Genomic DNA, 6,854 nt, shown 5'->3' with positions numbered 1-6,854 from the left:
TTTTCTCCAAAAAAAAAAAAAAAAAAAATACAAACAATACAAGTAAAATGAATTGTACATCCAAGTTACTTGTCATCGGGATTCAAGGTACTTTAAAATGAAAAAGAACTCTGCGGTAGTAAATAACAGATAGAACATTTTTTTAAAATCCATCAAGCAATTATTATTAACATTATATTAATTCCTCTGGACTTTGACTACGTTGGATTCTCTTAGCTAACTTTTCCGTTAAGGTATTCTCTATTATGTAAATTAACGTGTCTTACACCAGATTTCAGAACTCCGCGTTAAACCTTCGCACACGTGTATAGAGACAGGATATATTTTTTATTGAAACAAGATCACGTTACCTCATATATAATTTACGGTATATTTCAAAATTAACAAGAAAACGTTTCTATAGATATATTCTATTTGAAATTAAACTCCCGTGTTAGAATATTATACACAGCCAAGGGCCATTTAACGTATACGTTAATCTGTCCAAAAACTTTTGCACGCTACTGTATCTTCCCGAGTCATTGAACAGTAATCACACGAGTGAGTTTATTGAATTTCAAATGTAATACATTTAATATGATTATTGCAATTTGAAAAGCAATTACACAGTCGTGCTCGATTCAAATTAATTTAATTAATTAGTAGATAAAGAATTACGTTAACGACCAAGTACTTCGTTACGATTGCACGTAGATTAATAACGGCTAAAATTTTATAAAAAGTATCGTTAAAACTTTAACCGACCATTCGAATCGAATAACTGAAGTCATCAAGTTGGATATGAAAAATTATTTTTTTTCTGGTATCCACGTAAACTAAACGAAGATATAAGATAAGGTAAGAGAGTTCACGAAAAATTCGTTTACGATAACGAAATTCAATAGCGGATAATAACCGTCGAGAGACCAAGGGGGAGGGGGTGTCTTACGTAATCGCCCTCCTGCGAGCTACAGCTGTGCTGTTTCCCCTGTGAGGGAAGAATAAGCCGATATGAAATACCAAATTATTCCCCCCCCCCCTCTCTTCACCTTCGTGCGTCATGAAACTTGTCAAGGTCAAGAGGACAGAATATCAAAATTGTCGTGACTTGAATATAAAAAATAAAATCGTAAATTCCATCGAGAAGGTAAAGCTATAAAAAGTACCCTTTTTTTAAAAAAAAAAAAAAAAAAAAAAATTCTTCAAGCCAGCAAAATTTTCCCATGAGAGCCACTGCGCGGGAAATAATACCTGGTGTCATTGGCAGCATTGAATGAAATCGTAGCAATCATACAGTTGATGCGCACTGACCTTTATTACAGTAACTAGAGTAATTCCTAGGGTTTTTCATGCTTTCACCTTCCTTTCGTAAAGACGACATACCGATTATCCCACATCGCTGAGAATTCGAATGATTTGAATTCCTGTGATACTATGGATTATTCGAAGCACCGTTGTACATTGATAAATTGATTTATTTTTTTGGATTTTGCTTTTATCAATTATCTCTCGACGTTTTACTTGTTTTTGTAGACAATGCGGTTATACAAAAATATGATTAAACGGTCAGGGCAATCAGCACCATGGCCGACGTTGATTTCTAGGTTGAAAAACGTATGTCATCCATTTTGAAAATCGAGGCCCTTTCACCCTCGTCTTTTCACTTCTTCCCCTGGACATATTTTACCAACGCTACCCTGAAAACTCTGCTTGTCCTCTTTTATCCCTTTCTACCGCCCTCGCTCTCTTTCGCCCTTGCAGCCACCAATATCCGCGTCATTGCTGCCAACACTGGCACTACCGTCACCACCACTGTCACCACTATAGGCATCGGCGAACCCACCCTCTGACACTCTGACAAATACAACCCCCTATGGCATCGGCCAGCATACACAGGGTGTCGCGTAAAACCTGCATGCTGCAGATAACGGCCGGCAAAGGGAGAAAGATAAAAAAAATCACCTCATTCAACGAGACAGCCCTCGTCAACATTATTGTCGATTAAAAAAAGTGTTTGAAATAATTTCATGAATTTACCTGGGTTCTCGATAGGGTAAAAATCGACCGTATTGAATATATACTGTGGAGGACTAAAGGGTTATCCACAGTATCATTAACGCACGTGAAAACAGATCTTAACCTAATTCATAGTAAAATTACCTTGCCAGACGATAATAACGCATTTCGTGAACTTATAAATGGGTTTGTTTTGCAAATACGCGAAAGACAATTTGATAAGAGGTCAATTTACGTGCGATGAATATTCGCGATTGGTTGTGAATGCCGCTTTAGGCACCGGTAACGAGACTGACGCTAACGAGGACAGTAGCCGGATTGAAATTATACAAGAAGTGTTAAATCGTTACGAAGCCTCCTATAGTTCCCATGTCGGAATATTGGCTGAGACTCAAAACTGGTGCCTTTACGTTTCCCAAGATGCATTTCACGTCTGGTTTTATATGTATACTCTCTTTGTTTTATTTCTCGACGGAGGAAGAAACTCTTGGCGAGATCGGATCCCTCGGGATCAATACGGTGAATTAGGGCGATAACGTTCCACTAGGAATTTCTTGTGGCTTTTGCGAATGAAAAAAAAAAAAAAACCTTGACTGCTACGGTACTTGGGAAAATATGCAATTTTTTTTATCTGTCAAAAGGCACTATTAAAGGTTTGGTTTGCAAACCTACTCGGGGAATATATGTATGCAATTTTCCAGCTGTGGCTATTTTGGCATTTGTGTGTTGGCATACCTTTACGCGTTACGTAAGTGGTATGAGTGTCCTTTGTGCACATTCAGCGCATTGATTTTCGTGCGCGTTGAATTCGCAAAGCGAAAACAGTTCAAAGAGCGTTTGCATGTGAACGTGAACAAAAGTAGCGTCTGATTCCGTAAATAAATTTAAATTTAAATAAACGACATAGCTTATAGCCCAAACTACCGATTTTGACAAAATCAATGAAGAAAAAAAATTAAATAAAGGAAAATTTGCCGTAAAGTTAATACCCGTTTGACTGTTACGATTGACAGTTAAATTTGATCTTATAATCGCAAAAGATAGAACATTCATTCGACCTCAAATCAATCGTCTCAAGGTCACAGACTCACGATTGCCTCAGCCATCCAAACCCACGATAAACTCGACACAAAGCAAGGCTAAAAAACAAAATAAAAAAAAAACAAACAAATCAGTGACAATACTAACTGGCTAACCCTCTGTCTCAGCATCCACAATAAACGTTAAAATTATTCGTTTTAATCGCCCGCGCCGAACAATTACAGCGACGGGTTAAGGAACCGAAGAAGTAGTGACATCTAGAGGTGAACTTCTCTATTAAGAGAAAAGCAGTAACGTCCACGTGTCTTACCGTCCAACTGCACGACGAGTCTAATAACCAAGGTTAATTCCTTTAGGAAAATTCGACGTTCCAAGCGCGAGGGACGAAAAAGAGAGTCGTGAGTGGTTGGATTGTCGGTATGTGGGGGCAGGGGGGTTGGTGGGAGAGACGGCGGAGGGGGCAGTGGCGAGGATGAAAGAGACGAGGGGCGCCACGGTGCGGCAGGGCGTTGCACCTCAATAAAAGTGTAGCTGCCGCGGCACACTCCGTGAACGTATATCAATTTGTCTCTTTCTTTATTTTATTCCTTAGAGAACCAAGTGGCGCTTGTGCAACCGAAGCTTCCTTTAGCGTTATCATCAGCAACTGTCGCAACGATCTTGTTTCTTTGTTTGAAGATTTGCCGTTAGCCGGAGACATTTTCGATTCGAAAATTCAAACGGATATACGTAGGACTGTCGAAGACTGTATGAGAAATCAATAGACATTTTTCATCTTCCTTACGGAATAATGATTTCCTATAAATAGAAAGCAAGGATAGTTATGTGGGATACGATACCGTCCCAACGACGAATTCCTGAGGGAGATTTCGACGTACGATTCCGAGCTGCCATGACGGTCCGCCATTTGCGCTAGTGAATTTCGTGTACGACGCTAATAGCTTTGATGCATTAGCAGAGGACTTCACGTTGGAGATTAATCAACGTGCTTTATTAGAGTCCGAGTCTCCAGGCGATTTTTTTTGTTAGTGAGATAACGACTGAGGACTCTCCTTGTTAAAATATAGAAATATCGATCAGAGATCGTTGACGCGTCATAATACAACGCGATGTCACCGGATAGCGAAGAATTCAAGCTGAATCTGCTGTTGGTAAAGGCGCACGCGTAATTCATCGAGAAAGGTCAAACGAGCGACAAAGAAAGAGTGGGGAAAAAAAAAGATTGTGAAAAGAAGGGAAGTGAGTACTATCAAAGCACAAAGAAGAGAAATACTCGAGTTCCTCTTCTTCAAGCCGAATTCTCGTGTCGTCTGCTGCTCGAATGGCAGCTCGAGACTAACGACTTTCCAAGAGAGAAAGAGACGGTGAGAAAATAAAAGGGAGAAGTGAATAATCATACGTGATAATACCGTGGTCAATGGTCACACTTAAGTCGCTCTCATGGATATTTATGCGTCGAGGTTCCAGAGGCGATAAGTCGATTCGCTACAAGAGAGTGGTCCGATCTATCCGTCGCATTGGTCGCGTCGTGAGAACGCTCCCTTTTCGGGTCGCTTAAAATCCTCCAGCGATACTAATACCTGCCTGCCGCCTTCGCCAGAACTGATCGAAGTAAAATCTAGCGCGACTAAATGGAAATAGAAAACAGAAACAGGACACGAGAGGATGACTGTACTCGTACATACAGAGAGCCTAGAAAAAGTAAAAGCTTTTACTTTTTTTTTTCCTTCTTATCCTGGGCATTACTTTGTGTACTCGCCGGCAAGCAGAGTGGGAGTGGCAGTGCCGTCGCTTACTTTTCTCTGCCAAATGAAAATACCGTTTGGATTCTTACCTGGTTTTAAATATTGACATAGGTACTTAAGGTACTGTCGCTAAATTAAAACTGCCGTTAGTATAGTTTTTGATGGACGCTGTTATAAATCTTTACTATATTATACGATACAGATGGACACGACCGAGAATCCTTAAGCTTTATGCACATCCAGCGACAACACGTCACAAGGCCCCTTGCTACACAAAAGACGATTTATCTGCCGTATAATGCATAACAGCTAAACAGTCGCTAACGTACGATGGCGATACGACCGTAATGTTCGTACTGCCGCAAAATTGCGGTGCGCCTTAAGCTTTTACACTGGGCACTATGACCCACTTACACGGCGCGATACACCGTGGAATTTCATTGCGAAGAGTGCAGGTATCGTATCTTTTCAAATGTCACGATTAACGCTTTCGATTCATTGAACGAATAATATATTTATGGAAACGCGACCTAAATTCATTTAGTCCAATAATTAAATGTAAAGATACTCGTTTGTTATGTAATTAATCTATGATCTTTATTAATCGTTATAAAATAATGACGATCAATTTCATAGGCAATATTCGCTTACATGAGGATACGACGTTACTGTATTATGGTATCTAATTTTACTGACTGACTACTAAGGGCTGTAATGGTTAGGTAAATGGCAAGGGTAAAATAAATTGGGGCGGGGGGGGGGATCGGATTTCTGAAGGGCAGTGGACGTTGAACAGTAACGATAACACTCGCTGGGACAAATACTTAACGGCATCAAGGCAGTTTACAGCATGAAGCAGAAACGACGCTTAGACGGAAATAAACGGAGACCGTAATAGGTAGCTGTATTTCTTCACGAGCTGCAGCCCTGGTGAAATTCGATCGATCTTTGCTTCGCTACGCCGTCATTCATTCGAATTAAGTTAATGAACGAGTATAAGTAGCTATAAGGTTATTACATGCTTGAATATCTATATGGAGCGAAGAAAAGAATTGGAGGGAAGGTAAAAAGGGTTCGAAAAATCAATTTGAAGAAAAAATGAATAGCGTTTAGCAGTTGCTCATTTTTCCTAATTTCATTGAACCCTTTGTTACGCTGGGATTAATTGAGGTAATGCTGACACGCGTTGAGTTGGGAAACAAAGAAAAAGTACTTGTCATTTAGGCAAACATAATTTCAGACTTCTCCTGCGTCTTGTATCTCTCAAAGGAGCGAGACTTTCTCTTTAAAAGTTCTTTCAAGGAACGCAGTCGCCAGGCGGACGATCGGTTTTTAAGTAAAAAAATAATAATAAAAATCAACGTATACCGTAGATGTTAAACAGAAAAAAGAAAAGGTAAGATTAGTCGTTTGTCTGATTAAAGCGAAGCGAGAGAGAACAGGGGTAGGTACAGTTTGTACCTACTCGGATAATCCGGGGGTTAATACATCCCCGATGCCACAACGGATTCTTAATTCCTACCATGGAATCACAGTGGTTCTCAATCTTGAAATATAAAACCGCACTCTTTAAGGCCTAAGAGAAACAAATGCTTGTTTATTGTGTCTCCGGGAAACTCGAGAGATACTAAATCATTTACCATAGCCTTTACTTACAATCTTATCGTATATTGTAAAATGGAAGAGAGTAGAATATACCTAGAATAAATCATTCCTTGCAGGTAATCATCACAGAAAAAGAATTCATTCCTGTCCACGTCCTAATGCAGATGTAGAAATAAACAGTGGTTCTCAATGTGTAAAAGAATCAAAGAATGGCACCCGTTTTCCAGGGTTCCATAATGGAGGCGGCAAATGTGTTGCTAGTTGAATCAAAATTGCCACGAAATTAGATATCAGTGGCAGGCAGCTTTAATAATTTTTCTATAGTCAGATAACATACTACCAGAGTCGCATAACGTCTTCAGCATAATTTTCGTACGCATACGTGTGAACTGGCACGTACGCGTAACATATGTCTAAGATAGAGCTTATGTCCTTACTCTTTTGTCTTTCCATTTCAATAGCCAATTT

The 6,854-nt window shown here is 39.6% G+C and overlaps 1 protein-coding gene across 4 annotated transcripts in view; it reads right to left on the bottom strand.

The window, feature by feature from the left end:
* LOC107270087 overlaps positions 1 to 6,854 on the bottom strand; it is a 44,899-nt gene that overhangs the window by 36,747 nt on the left and 1,298 nt on the right. The gene's annotated exons all lie outside the window — the stretch shown is intronic.

The sequence above is a fragment of the Cephus cinctus genome, unplaced genomic scaffold, assembly GCF_000341935.2.
Source record: "Cephus cinctus unplaced genomic scaffold, Ccin1 Ccin1_scaffold0696, whole genome shotgun sequence".
In the NCBI taxonomy this organism is placed as follows: Eukaryota; Metazoa; Arthropoda; class Insecta; order Hymenoptera; family Cephidae; genus Cephus; species Cephus cinctus.
Note: the sequence above shows the minus strand (reverse complement) of the source record. Positions and strands in the feature narration are given on the sequence as shown.